At 49.6% G+C, this 14,780-nt stretch overlaps 1 protein-coding gene across 15 annotated transcripts in view; it reads right to left on the minus strand.

Annotated features, from left to right (window-relative positions):
- The window catches only part of Sipa1l3 (signal-induced proliferation-associated 1 like 3), a 198,790-nt gene that overhangs the window by 178,263 nt on the left and 5,747 nt on the right, over positions 1-14,780 (minus strand). For 2 of the 15 annotated variants that reach the window (NM_001081028.1, XM_006540400.4), the window contains exons 1-2: positions 6,660-6,826; positions 5,217-5,281 (exon numbers count right to left, since the gene is read on the minus strand). The exons of 5 other annotated variants lie outside the window; for them this stretch is intronic. The gene's annotated coding sequence lies outside the window, so the exon portion shown is untranslated. Of the gene's footprint in view, positions 1-5,216; positions 5,282-6,655; positions 6,875-6,894; positions 8,003-14,780 lie in introns of those variants that run through there. 8 more of the 15 variants (XM_006540401.4, XM_011250731.3, XM_011250730.3 and 5 more) reach the window with 7 other exon arrangements.

A 14,780-nucleotide genomic window follows, 5' to 3' on the forward strand; every position in this document is an offset into this window, starting at 1 on the left:
AAAAAAGGGCAACATATAAAGCTCCCATCCTGATATCTGCAAACCCTTCATTTTCAGTAGGGTGTGGTGGCATATACCTATAAACCCAGCCTCAGGAGGAGGAGCAGGAGTTCCAGTCCTGTCCGGCCTACATGAGATCTTCTTTGAGGGACAACAAGCTCCATGCTTAGGACAGACTACAGATTAGTAAAGTTGTTAGTTGCTTATGCTACTGTTTGAACTCTTCTGTTACCTTAGGAAGAAAATCTAATCCGTAGGTGTAATGGCGGCGTATGCCGTTAACTCCACACTCGGGAGGCAGAGGCAGGTGGGCCGCCTCTGTGAGTTTGAAGCCAGCCTGGTCTACAGAGTGAGTTCCAGGACAGCCAGGGCTACACAGAGAAATTCTGTCTGGAAAAACAAACAAAACAAAACCAAAAGAATAAATGAATAAACCCTTGAAAAAGTGGCCCAAAATGCACAGCAGTGTGGAGAGGAAGGAAACAAGAGTGGCCTTGCCTTACACATCTTCAGAACACTGCAAATTCACCACAGGAAGACTTCGTGTCCGTTACACTAGGAAAGCTTTACCCAACCGACTGAGACAAGACACAGATCAAAGGAAACTCAAACCCCTCATACGTCCTTGGTGAAAACGTATAGTGGGCAAAGAGATTATATCTAACATGCCCAGCAATCTCAAACTTCCTGTCCATGTACACCTAGTAATAAGTTGAGTAACACATGGTGAGCAAAAGCAACCATGAAAACCAATAGAATACCTGTTGCCATGGAAATGACTACAGCAAGAATGTCCGGTGGGTGAGATAGCTCAGCAGGTGAGGTCATCCAACATTGGGTCAAACCCTGAGGTCAATCCCCAGAACCAACTCCCACAAACTGTCCTCTGACCTCCAAATGTGTACCACACCATTATATGTGCCTACACACACATACAACATACACACATAAATAAAACAAATATCATGAATAGCAAAGAACATGACTAAAACAGAAGTGCAGTCTAGTGGTTTAAAAAAAAAAAAAATGACCTACGGCTACATCTGTCCGGATAAATCTTAGAATTGTATTAAGCAAAAAAACATGATTTTGAAAAATACCTACATATGTTCCATTTTGTTTTGATTTTTTTTTTTTTTTTTTTTTTTTTTTAAAGATTTTATTTATTTATTTATTATATGTAAGTACACTGTAGCTGTCTTCAGACACTCCAGAAGAGGGCGTCAGATCTCGTCACGGATGGTTGTGAGCCACCATGTGGTTGCTGGGATTTGAACTTCCGACCTTCGGAAGAGCAGTCGGGTGCTCTTACCCACTGAGCCATCTCACCAGCCCTTGTTTTGATTTTTGAGACAGTATGTTGCCTGGGGCTTCCAATTACTGGGATTACAGGCATGTACCACCATTCCAAGCCTTAGTAGTTAACTCTTCTAAAGAACGAGAAATTCAAGATGGGCAGGTGGTGGGGTATTAAGGAGTTGTAATGATGTTTCTTGGATCTGCAGTAGAATAATGGCTGCCTGTCATTCCGTGATACACACTTTTGTTTATGTATTATGTATTAAGGAGCGGGGGGGGGGGGTCCTACTTTTTCCTTTTCTCTCTTTTTTTTTTTTTTTTTTTTTTTTGTTGTTGTTGTTTTTTGAGACAGGGTTTCTCTGTGTAGCCCTGGCTGTCCTGGAACTCACTTTGTAGACCAGGCTGGCCTCGAACTCAGAAATCCACCTGCCTCTGCCTCCCGAGTGCTGGAATTAAAGGTGTGCGCCACCATGCCCAGCTTACTTTTTCTTAAACTAGATTTATTCAGGCCTGAAGATGTAGGTTAGTCAAAGAGCCTGCCTAGCATATGGCGACCTTGGGTTCCCCATGCAATTTTTTTTGTTCTTTGACAAGGTACATCTCGATCTAAGTGACAAGCTATCATCAGCCACACTGATGAAGCAGGAAGCCTGCGTGCAGGGGAGGGGACAGTGGGTGGTTTCTGGTTGTTTGTTCTGGTATCACAAGCCCATTTCAGTAAGAAACATTTCTAAATTAAATAAAACAATATGGCAAGAAATTCAGTTCCTGGTCTCTAGAGCCACACAAGAGACTGAGTCAACTCCACAATGCCACCCATGATGGACACACTGGGCACGGTGACAGCATCTACTCCAGGGGAGTCCCATAAAGAACGTACTTGCAGTGGCTTCTCTACGTGGGTGAAGCCCTCTGTGAGACTGGCTGCTTCACGGCCATTTGTCTAACTTCAGTACCTAATGAGAGAAGACTAAGACCTGAAGATGATCCTGGCCAGTTGACTCCCACTCAGGCTCACTTCTCTGGTCCTTACAAGCATCCTACGAAGCCTGATGTGCGGCTGACCCTAAGGGTTTATTGGGTCGTTGATAAATGAATACACGCTGCCTGGGTTTACGTAGCCATTCCTGTGGCTGTCTGGGCAAAGCACTTGTACAGGACCCTATCCAACTCGTATGTAACCTACAAGTACTCCTTCCTTACCAGTCCTTTGCCCAGACTAGCAATGCACCCTACAGAGCTACGTTTCCTACACTTCCTTGCAGGAGAAAGTGGTCATGTCACAAAGCTGTAGAAACCAGCTAGGGATGGACTTCAGGGAAAGTGATGGCACCTTCCTCAGCTTTCCTTCTTCCTGTAACAGGGATATGGGACTGCCAGCGAAGCAGGTGTCTTCTGACTAGGCTGAAGATGCCAGAGCTGACAGAACCCTGCTCTCATTCACTGAGGAAACGGGCCCTGTAGTGGCGATTGGTGCTCACAGGTGAACCCCAGCAGGGCGTCCTCCTGGCATCAACTCTTGAGGCATCCCTCCTTTCAGGAGTCTGCGCAGACACAGTGGCTCACGTCAGCCAACAGAAGGAGGAAGGGATATGAGCTAGTTCTTGCCCTAAGCCATAAGAAAACCTAAAAAGCCAAAGAGGCAGGTACGGTCATACACGGTCGTAGCTTGGGGTAGACATTAAGTTCGAGGTCAGCCAAAGCTAGATAGCAAGATTCCCAATAAACACAAACAAGCAGACAACAAAATAAGAGGAAGAGGCCCCTGTTATATAAGCCTGGCTGACTACAAATGCTACGTGGAAGGAAAGATCCAGAGACCACACAGAAAGCTGAACAGTCATACCAAGGGCCATTTGAAGAAATAACATCTGGAATACTCTAGCCCTGTGCATTCCCGACTTGCAGCCACAGCAGGACCAGCTGAAGGACCATCCCTGACAGCCAAGCCTCAGTCAGCCACACATGCATGAGAAATAGTACTCTGTTGACATCTTAAGACATTCGCCGTTTGCAGGATGTCTTGTTGGGCAGCAGTATCTCATCAGAATGTTTCACGGCAACAAGCACATTCCCAAACTGAAGTGCTCTCTCACACTGAAGCGGCTAGCAGAAATCTATTCTATATCCTGATTTCTAACAGAGCCTGTCAATAGGAAAGAACACAATCCCATCCCCTCCTCTCTGATTGCGTCATAAATACCCATTAGGCACAACTAATCTGTATCATGACGATGCATCTATTAATCATTTCTATAATGAAAAAGCACTGAGAGTGGGTGGTTCATCACTGCACTGGGCCTGTGAGCACCCTAGAAAACACACCTCCTGTCTGGACAAAGGGCATCATCACTATGCTACCACTGCTTCCTGTTCAACCTCAGAAGCCTACAGGGCTCAAGTTAGAGTAGCTAAGCTCCAACACCTGTGAGCTAATTAAAGAAGGCCATCAATTATAAAAGTAATTTTGGGGAAAAGCTGGAAACGAAAGAAAGAACATAGATGACATCCAGCCAAACATTATGGCACACCCACCCAGAGTACATGTGGAGTGGGAGTGGGGCTCAGTGGTAGAGCCCTGCCTAGAATCCCTTAGTGAGGGGCTGGGGGCATGGCTCAGTGGTAGAGCCCCTGCCTAGAATCCCCTAGTGAGGGGCTGGGGGCGTGGCTCAGTGGTAGAGCCCCTGCCTAGAATCCTCCAGTGAGAGGCTGGGGGCGTGGCTCAGTGGTAGAGCCCCTGCCTAGAATCCCCTAGTGAGGGGCTGGGGGCGTGGCTTGGTAGTAGAAGATATGCTAGGATGAAATGTAAAATATTTTTTAGATTTTTATTTAATGTGTATGAATTTTTTGCCTGCATATATGTGTGTGCACCACATGTGTTCCTGGTACCCACAGAGGCTAGGAGAGGGCATCAGAGCTCCCAGATTTAACGATGGTTGTGAGCCACAATGTAGGTGCTGGGAACTAAACCAAAGTCCTCTGCAAGAGCAGCAAGTGCTCTTAAGCAACTGAGCATCTCTCAGCCCCCTTTCCTTTATTTTCCTTTTTCCTCCCTCTCTCCCTTCCTCCTTCCCTCCCTCCCTCCCTCTCTTCCTTTCAATATGGTTTTTTGAGACAGGCTTTCTCTGTGTAACCCTGGCTGTCCTGGATCTCACTCCATAGACCAAGCTGGCCTCTAACTCAGGGATCTGCCTGCCTCTGCCTCCTGGGACTAAAAACATGTGCCACCACTACCTGACCATCTTCTTTTTCTTTTAAAAAAGAGCGAATCAGAGGAATATTGATTCAGAAATATTTCCATATGGTACTGCTGTGTGAAAGCAAAACTCATGAAAATAAAGACCGTACTATCCCTAATGGAGCAACACTGTTCCCTGGAGCACTATAGAACCATGGAGAAAAGACCCATGATAAGATATGGGAAGACGCTGACAAGGGAGGGTGCTGCTTACAGGTCAGGTAAGGAGGAAAGGGGAGAAAGAAGAGCCTAGAAAGTGGGGGTGGGGGCAGACTGAAAATACTCAAGAACGTAACATAATGTCATCTCCTGAACACTTACCCTCCCACTGTCTTCTCTCCAGGAGTCTTCTGGCACACTAGATATCACCTGGCCTCTCTTTAACGTCTCGCTTACACAGACACTATCAATTAGCACCATCTTCCAGAAAAGGCAACTAAAGCCCAGAATTCAGGCAGTGAGGGACTCACACATTACAAGACATGGCTTTTCCTCAACTTCCCTCAAAGTGATACTCCTTGGAGCTCAGGGAACAGTGACCTGTTGCCATGGCAGCCTTCCACACTGCAACAGGCTCTGGAGGGTGAAGGGCACATGACTGTCACATGGCAACAGTGGGCCCGTGAGGTGCCTCAGAGCTTGGGGCTGCTGGAGAAGCCTGAGAGGGAGGACCACTGACCTGGCTCCCTGGAGCGCCTCGGGGAAGCCTGCCTGGGATATTTTTACAGCACCAGTCGCTGCTACCTGGAGCCAGAAACAGAGAGCGTGTCAGTTACAACACAGTCTGATTCCTTCAACTCACTGGTTAATTAAAACCTGCTCAGCGCACAGCAAGAGTTATTGCCTACTAAAGCAGAGGAGAGGATAAACCAAGGCTGGTCAGGTCACTCTTATCTCCCCTGCCTTCCTGCCACAGAAACCTGGAGCTATGTCACCTTTCCAATACATAGCAGGCACGCACAAATCCTCTCTTACTGAGATTACCCCACTATTCTCTAATTCGCTGGTACCACACTTTCTCTGTCATGCCATGTGCCCAAAATGCCCAAATGAGCCACTGTCAGCTTCCAGGCTGTGACGCCTGAAGGGATTGGGGGCCAGGAAGCCAGCAGCTTGAGGCTGACAGACCCCAAGAATGGCTGCATGACCACAGAGAGACCAGAGAGAGAGGTGACAGGTCACACCAACCACTGCCATGGCTTCCTGGAAACGCTGGTGGCACTCTAGTCAGTCCCAAGTGAGAACAGCTAGCCGTCCATCCACCAATGGGCCATCTAGTAGCATAAATTCATTCATGTCATAACTGAAGCTGCACCCCACCCCACCCCCGCTACAGGCTAGGCACTGTTCTAGAAGGACCAAGGCCTGGCCTGCGCTCCCAGGAAGCCAACAGTTGAGATGCAGGTGGAAGAAAAATCCAGCGAAGGAGGTGGCTCCAGGGTGACTGAGAGGAAGGCACCCTGGGTTGGGAACATCTGAGCAGAGACTTGAGGAGGGGGTGGCTTTGGAAGGCTAGTCCTGAGAACGGCTACGTGAGTGTGGGAAGGCAGGTGGACATGCCACCCCAACTACATCCACAGGCAGAGGACACAGCCAGGGAGAGGCCAGAGCAGGGAGCAAGGGGCCTGAGCTGCAGTCCACAGGCGCAGGGTCAGAGGAGCTGGGGCACTTGGCATGACAACTCAGTGGGTACTACCACTACTTCCTGTTTCCCCCAAAAGAGGAAACTGAGGCCCAGGAGGGTACAGGATTTACCAAGACCACACAGCATACATACTGGGCTGGGGCACCACAGCCCCTGGTAACAAAGTCTGCAGACAGCAGGGGCTCAGCTACAGTCATCTATTCTTTCCCTGGGAGTCCGTGGCCTCCATCTTCTCATTTGCTCAACACTGGGCCAACCTTTCTTCAGGTTAGGAACAGATAGGTAAACACTTCACAAGAGAAGAGGGGGTGAGAGAGAGAGAGAGGGAGAGAGAGGAAGGGAGGGAGGGAGGGAGGGAGCGAGGGAGGGGGAGAGAGAGAGAGAGAGAGAGAGAAGCTAGCTTTCCCTCAAAGAAGAATCAGATTATTAACTTTCTCTGGAAGGTGCTACCGAAGTGAGGAGACATCGCTCACCTACCAGGAGTCCCGGAACACAGCCGTGATCACACTCCAGGAAGGTGGCTACTAGGTTGGCCCCAGGTGTGGCTCCTGTCCCAGGTTTTCCCTAGGCAAGAGCCACCTGCCCCAGCTCCCTAGGCCGACCTGGGGTGGTGCCTCCTCCTGCGCTGTGGGTGTCTGGAATGCGGAAATAGGAACCAGCAGTGCCAGCTTCTAACGACTTATTCAGTGGCCTTCAGGCCACGCCAGCTTACCGGAGTTCCCCTGAGATGGCTGCTCTCTGCACACAGGCACATCCCCAAAGAGCCAGTTCTGCCAATATTCCCTTTGGGGAAGGGAAATAACAGGATTCCTTACTCATCAGACACGTGGTCTTGGGTCTGAATGAGTTTGGGAGAAAGCTCGGAGGTAACAAAGCCTGCCTGTTACAGGCCACCTGCTCGGTGCTGAGCCAGGGCTGGATCAGCGCCACAGCATCCCTGCCCTAAGCCCCGCAGCTTCATTCACAACCTTCCTACCCACAGGTGGGCCCCTCACCTCTGCAGACAGTGCCGGCTGCAGAGGCTGGAGGCTTAATGATTAAACCTTGTGGCAGACTCTTCCACCCAGCCTTGGAAGCACAGCTCTGGGAGGGTGCTGCTCTAAACACTACAGTCTCTCCAGGGCCTTTAAGTCGGAACTACGGTCACGCCTATTTTACAGATAGTGTTGAACAGAAGTCACAGGACGGAGGTCACATAGCAAGTGGGGGTTCAACCCAAGCAGTATATCTCAAGAGTCCAGCTTTTGACTGTTATGCGAATATGCCCTTGTGAAGAGTCTAGTGTCCACCCTGGGAGAGAAAGCCAGTGAGGTCATGGCTCTGGCCCATCAAACACTCAGTAACAGATGGAGCTCAATAGCTTATGACTATGATCTTCGAATTGGAAAAGTCAGACAGGATTTCAAGGTCATTCAAAGCTGCATAGTGAGTTCAGGGACCAACCTGAGCTACAGGAGGCTGTCACAAAACAAAAAAACAAACAGAAAAACAAAAACAACAACAACAACAACAACAAAACCCAAAGAACAACCAAAACAGTTCCATGACTCTCAGCTGTGTTATCACAGGCTGCTCACACCTGGGCCTTCAAAATGGAAAACACCTGGCTCACAGTTACAGCCTAAACTCCAGACTTAACCTCCAGACGTCTGATGGCAAAGTACAGACTCCCAGGTGTGATGCACCTGCCTGTACGCCCTGCATTTGGGAGACTGAGGCAAGAGGAACTGCTGCAATAAGGCCAGACTGGCTATCAGCATCAAACCCTGGCTCAGAAGAGCCAAATGAAGCCGGGCAGTGGTGGCACACACCTTTAATCCCAGCACTTGGGAGGCAGAGGCAGGAGGATTTCTGAGTTCGAGGCCAGCCTGGTCTACAGAGTGAGTTCCAGGATAGCCAGGACTGCACAGAGAAACCCTGTCTCGAAAAAACAAGCAAACAAACAAACACACACATACAAAAAAAAAAAAAAAAAAAAACCCCGAAGAGCCAAATTAAAACTCTTACTATCATCTTTATCAAACTGCGGTAAACCAGAACCAAGATGCTCTTGCCTGCAGGGAGCTCTCAGTCACCTGAGAACAATCTGGCAAAACAAAAGAAAACAACCAAAGGAAATTGCAACAAGCAGATTCCCGTGCCCTCAAGGGGCACTGGCTGTGAGTCGGGCATGTCGCATGATTTCACAAGCTTCAATCCCCCCACAACCTACCTGCTCTACCTTGCAGACAGGGAAATGGAGGTCATTGGGCTAACCCAAGACCAATACAGGGCCCAGTAGGACCCAGGACTTGCACACAGGTTAAGTCACATTTCTCAGGCCCTCCGCAGTCTCCCAGGGCAACCACTGTCCACAGGTGGTCAGAGGAAAAATTCTGCCCGTAAGAGGAATGTCGCTTTCATAGATGGTTGGGGACTGGGCCAGAACCACCGGAGTTCACAATTTTGAGCTAGCAACCTACACCTGACTTACATCCTCCCCTTCTGTCCACCCCACAGCCCTCCATGGTCCTCAGAGTCAAGCCTCTGTGAGAAGGATCTTGCTCAGGAGTGGGAGGGAGCAGGGGGAACCCCAGGTGGTGCCAAGCAGGGTGAGCTCTCAAAAAGCATGCACACAGGGCTGGTGAGATGGCTCAGTGGCTAAGAACACTGACTGCTCTTCCAAAGGTCCTGAGTTCAAATCCCAGCAACCACATGGTGGCTCACAACCACCCGTAATGAGATCTGACGCCCTCTTCTGGTGTCTGAAGACAGCTACAGTGTACTTATGTATAACAGTAAATAAACATCTAAAAAAATAAATAAATAAAGGATGCACAGACCTCCAGTGTTGTGCCCAACTTGGGAGTCCCTGCACTTTCAGACAAAATGTTTGGTAGCTGACACAATGAAGGGGTGCTAGGGTACAGGGACTATGATTATGCACACAGCTAAGCAGCTGAGTAATTACAAATCTTAGAAGTGCCACAGGAACAGCACAATGCAGGATATTGTGGTTCTGCTGCTCCGCACCTCTACAGGCGACCCGCACACACTCTTGTGTGCTCCTGAGCGGTGCTGTGAGTTTACTCCCATGGCCTCTGGCCTGGCCTCTGAGCGGCACAGACAGGGTTATTTGTGTTAGGTTATTTGTCCCAGTGCTACTACAAAAGACCTAAGAGGAACCAGGAGGCAGGGCATAAAAGCAAGGTTCTTCTCTCTTAAAGGGACACATAGGTGTCCCTTAACTACTGCTGGATAGGGTGTGCCAACTGGAGCTACACAGGGAGCTAGGGATCATGAGAGGTGCACAGCCGATAGCAGAGTGACACAAAGGACTGGGACTGGGTCCTTTTTGAAGAGCTACTGTCAACCCTTGCAGAGACCTGTGGGATTCTTTGTTATCTAAATCTCCTTTCCAGACTTCCTACAAGTTTCAACATGTGTTTTCTGGGCACGAACCCTGGTAGCTCCTGGGGGACTGTTGAAAATCCAAATGTTCACTCACACTGGACCTGGAGCACAGAGCTTTCTGGGATTTTGCAGGCCTGAGAGCTGTGCAAGGGCACGCAGAGGGCTGAAAAGTTACTGAACATCATTCCCAGGCCCTCTGACACCCCCCACCCCCCGTGAGTTATTTAAATTCTACAAAGGGAATAAGTAGATTAGCTGAAGGGGTCACTGGGAGGCTTGGCTTAGGTTAGTTATTGCAGGTAAAGTATCTCACTCATACCATGTCTGGCACACATTAGACACCAAAACTTGTCTTTGCTACTGCTGCCATTACCGTCATCATTACTGTCAGCAGCCAAAGGCACACCGACCGAGGCAACTTCTGGCCCAGGTCTTCCAAGGCGGGGCCCCGCCTCTTTTACATTTATCTTCCACCCAGGAGTCAGTCCTTTTGGGGATCCTTGAGGACTTCTGACTATCTTTTTGGTCAGTATAAGGGTGTGGCAAATGGGAGGGGCCAAAGGGCTTTCTTCCTAGGCCTCGTCCCAAGCCACTTCCTCTCCACTGCTGCCCCAGCACATACCACCATGGGACTCCAAACTCAGGAACCAAGATGAAAAGAAGGCTGAAGACTGACTTACAGGGACCCGTCCAGTAGGAAAAGGACTTTTGTTAGACTGCACCAGAGCCAAGCTTTGGAGCCATAGCTGGGCAAGGGCCCTTACTCTGAGCTGTTACAGGCACTGTAGCACCAGTCAGTGAAGGCAAAGAATGAGACATAGGAGGTCTGGTCTCTGGCCACTAACCCTTAGAGTGAGAAGGGGTGACCAAAGGCCTCTGGCTCAAGAAAGGAAGCTGTTAGAGCTAATTTTGTAAAGCTCACTGTTAAACCAGTCTTAATCCACAGACAAGACCCACTGTCAGGTTATGGCCCAACCCAATACACGTCAGGGAAGTTCAATACAATGTGAGGGACTGGAGGCTAGCGGGCACCTGGGCCCACAGTGTCTCTCATGGAGGGACCTGGATGTCTAATGTGTTCTGGCCCTCACAGCTGTGGCTACTACTCAGATATCAAGACTATTTTCCAATCAAAGCTGCAATGTGCTCAGTGTCACTGAGCGCTTAGATTTCTTTTGTTATTTTAAAGAGAAGAGCAAGCTCTTAGCACTTCCACCTCTGTCTCTTCCACCTCCTAAATCAGTCTGCTACACTTAAGTCCCAGGAGCTCCTCCACCTTACTCCCCTCAGGACCTTTGCCCCACCACACACGCCCACCTCCTCCATGGCTGTCCTCTGGCTATGAGGCCTAAAACGTCAACACCTTCCGACCTAATACTTCATATTCCTTCCCGCTCAATTCCCTCACCATAGTGCTTGCTATGCCATCCGACGCACTGCACAGCTTCTTTACCTTCTTTTTAGCAGTATTTCCCACACATGTGGAAGTCCAAGAGAACCACTTGCAATTGTTCTCTCTTCTTCCCCGAGGTGGGTTCTAGGGATCAAAATCAGGCTTTTATCCCCTGAGGCGTGTTATTGGCCCTCTTGTTCTACTGGGGTTTGTGTGTGTGTGTGTGTTTCTTTGAGGTAGGTTTCATGTAGCCCAGGCTGGTCTCGAACTCAGGACACAGATGAAGATGGCCATTAGCTCCTGAGTACCCTGCCTGGTTCCCCAGACTGAGGCTGCAGGTGTGTGCTGCTAGCTTAGCCTCACTAGTCTTGTTTCTTAACCTCGCACTCAGAGGGCCCCAGAATGGTGAGAAAGGTGAGGGACGGAGGCTGCACTGCTAGCTAACCTTCACGTCTAGCACAACTCTCGTGAGAACAGATCACCAAGTAAGTTTCAAAACCAAAGCTAGGCTGGGCTGTGGTGGTGCATGCCTTTAGTCCCAGAGGCAGGCACTCTGTGAGTTCAAGGCCAGCCTGGGCTACAGGGTGAGTTCCAGGACAGCCAGGGCTACATAGAGGAAACCCTATCTCTAAAAACAAACAGTGAAGCTGGGGAGCCAGCCATCCTTTAATCCCAGCACTGGGGAGGCAGAAGCAGGCAGATCTCTATGAGTTCGATGCCAGCCTGTCCTACATAGTGAATTTCATGACAGCCAGGGCCATTTGAGACCCAGCCTCAAAAACCCAAGACAAAAACAAACACAAAAATGAAATCTGGGGGCTTGGGAGATGGTTCACTGAGGGCACTTGTGCCAAGTCTGGACCTGAGGTCTATTCCTGGGTTGTGAATGGTAAAAGGAGAGAACTGATCACCAACAGTACTGATCTCCACGTGTATACCACAGCGCATGCCCCATGCTCCCATATAAAGTTTTAGAGAAAGACTCAAAGCTCAACACTTGTAGAGACAACACTTGAGAAGCACAGGCAGAAGGATCAGAAGGCGACTGAGGTCAGCCTGGGCCACATGAAACCCTGTACTTAACTAGAAATCGTGCTGAGGAGACAAATAAAGCTCAATAGAGAAAACGCTGGCTGGGCAAGCATGAGGACTTCAGGCCCATCCCCAGAACCCACGTGAAGAAAAGTGAACTCCTGAGTCCCAGCTGTGGAGAGGCAGAGATAGAACTGACCCCTGGGGCTGATGGCCATCCTACCTAGCCTACTTGTGGATTCCTGGCCAGTGAGGGGTTGGGGAGAGGGCTGTACCTGAGGAATGAGAGCCACATGTCTTCACATGCAAGTGCTAGCATTCACACATGCACACCTGCACACATAAATATAGACGAGAATAATAAATACTGAATGTATAGTGCCAGCATTTGGGTTTTGCCAACCCTCAGTCCGATGTTGTGGGAATAAACACACACACACACACACACACACACACACACACACACACACACGCATGCCTCCGTCCTGACAATGAGGATCCTGGTTTGGAACAAGATGCCTTAGAGAAGAAAGGATCCTCAACTAGAACAAAGGTGCCAGTTCTTGGACAGCTCTTGAACCACTCTGTCACATCTGCCACCTCCAAGACCTGCAGGAAGCAAAGGGTCCAGCAGAAACTCCCCTGCCCCCAACCCCTAAGGGTTTCTGGGCCTCTGCCTGATGCTTCTACGAAGAGATTTTATCACGGGCTGGGGAATTACACCGGCAGAAAGCAAATGCTACCGGAGCTTCGACCTGGTGTGCCTGGGGAACACGAGCTGGTTGTAGCAGTCACACTGGTGGCCAGATATCAGGTCCCCAAGAAATGTCCCAAGCTGCCCCTCTTCATTCTTTGGTCAAAAAACCAGAACTAAAACGGACATTTCCATGGCCTCCTGCTGCAGCGCTGCCTATAAACCAAAGGCTGGCTTCAGGTTCCTTGTGGAGCCTTCACAAAGCCCCGCAGAGCCAAGGCTGGGTGTCAGAGGGCTGTTCTGGCTATCAAGGGAGGATCTGAGGCCTCCTGTTGAAACAGGTCTTTGGGGTAAAAAAAAAATGTAGGTGGAGCCTGGAAGGAAACAGATTGGGGATCAAGGGCCCCAGGAGGACCCTGCCACCATGGGCTCAATAGGAAAGGGAAGCATGTGGCTGCAGGGGCTGGCCAAGGGTGCCCCATGCTTCCAGAGCCCGGCCACTTAATGAGTTGCATAATGAAGAAGAAGGGGAGCAGAAGCAAATAATTTTATCAAGTGGACTGAGCAGAGGCAGGGGATTCCCCACACCTACCCTTGAGCCCGAGCCACACAAATGCTGAGTGAAATCTCCTGCACTTGATTTTCACTTTTCCTGATGAGACACTTCTAACACACACACACACACACACACACACACACGGGTGAAGGGAGGCTATAATGAGCCCTCCCCACCCAGCTGCAACCGTTCCCAGCTCATGGCCAAGCTTGTTCTAGCTCTTATTCGCCCCCACGTGCCTGTCCGCCTCCTCTTTCCACCCCCGTCCAAGCACTGCAAGGCACATGCTGGGCATCCCAACAGTCCACTCACAGGAATTTCAGAATGTACGTCCTAAAGATAAGGGCTGAGTCATGGGACCATGATCACATCTGAAAAAATCACAATACTACCAAGACTCAGACCGCTGTTGTTATTTTAATGGGCATGGGAGAATGAGTCTTGGGGTCAGAGAAACCCCAGGCCCAGCGTGGCAGTCAACCTCATGGCCCTAAAACATTTGGAAACTGCTGCAGGAGTTTTCCTAGAGGAGGTATGTGGGGTGAAGAGGCTGGGACTGGAGAGGGTGACCCACTGCACACCCCATCTGCTCATCTGTCATTTCATGGGCAGACCACAGGTTACACAGGCTCTGGAAGAGTCACTAACTTGGTGACTCTAAGCTTCTCTGAACCTCAGTTTCCTCAGATGATAGTGACTACGCTATCCCATGGAGTGGACCAAGGAATCAAAGCCCTTATCCAACAGAACTCCCATCACAATGCTCCCTCATATGGTCAATTCAGTCAGCAGTGTTACTGCACACATTCTACACACCAGGCATTGCCAGTCGTAGGAGGTGAGTGCAAATCACCTCAGCAGCACATCAAACTTGGAATCCACCTGCTCTGCTTGGCTGAGAGGGGTAGCTCCATCTTGTCCCTTCTTAGGTCTCAGGTAGTCTGTATATCTAGAAATGAACTCAAGCTAGACTCTATAGAAGGATTGCTGGTGGTTAGATAAAAGCCAGCATTCCTCAAGAACTTGTGAAACCGGTTCCCATCTGCCAAAAGAAGTCATTTCCCTTACCGCTGGCGAAAGGGACTAGGGCTACTTGCAGCTCCTATCAGCATATCAAGGCCCAAGCGAGTTCCCAGGCTCCTCCATATCACAAATACACTCAAATACACTCTAGCCTCCTGGCCCTTCCTTAAAACCCACAGATTTCTCTACCCACAAACTCTCCATCTATCTCTCCCTGTCTTGCTATTCTTACACCTCCCTCCTCCCCTCCCTCACTCTCTTCTTGCTCTGCTCTGCTCTGTTTAGTCTGCTTTCTTTTCTCTCTGCTCTGGACTCTGCAAAAGCCCAACATAGAGCATCTCTGACCGTGGACATGATGCCACAGCGTCCAGTACTGTTCCGCTGCTGTGTGACTGAGGTGTTACAGCTAGCAGTGCTTTGCCTATCAAACAACCTGGAAAAAAAAATGCTGTGCCCACGTCCCCCACTGGGCCTGCGATGAAGAGTATTGGTCTACAGCAATCTCGT

The sequence above is a fragment of the Mus musculus genome, chromosome 7 (genome assembly GCF_000001635.26).
Source record: "Mus musculus strain C57BL/6J chromosome 7, GRCm38.p6 C57BL/6J".
Classification (NCBI taxonomy): Eukaryota; Metazoa; Chordata; class Mammalia; order Rodentia; family Muridae; genus Mus; species Mus musculus.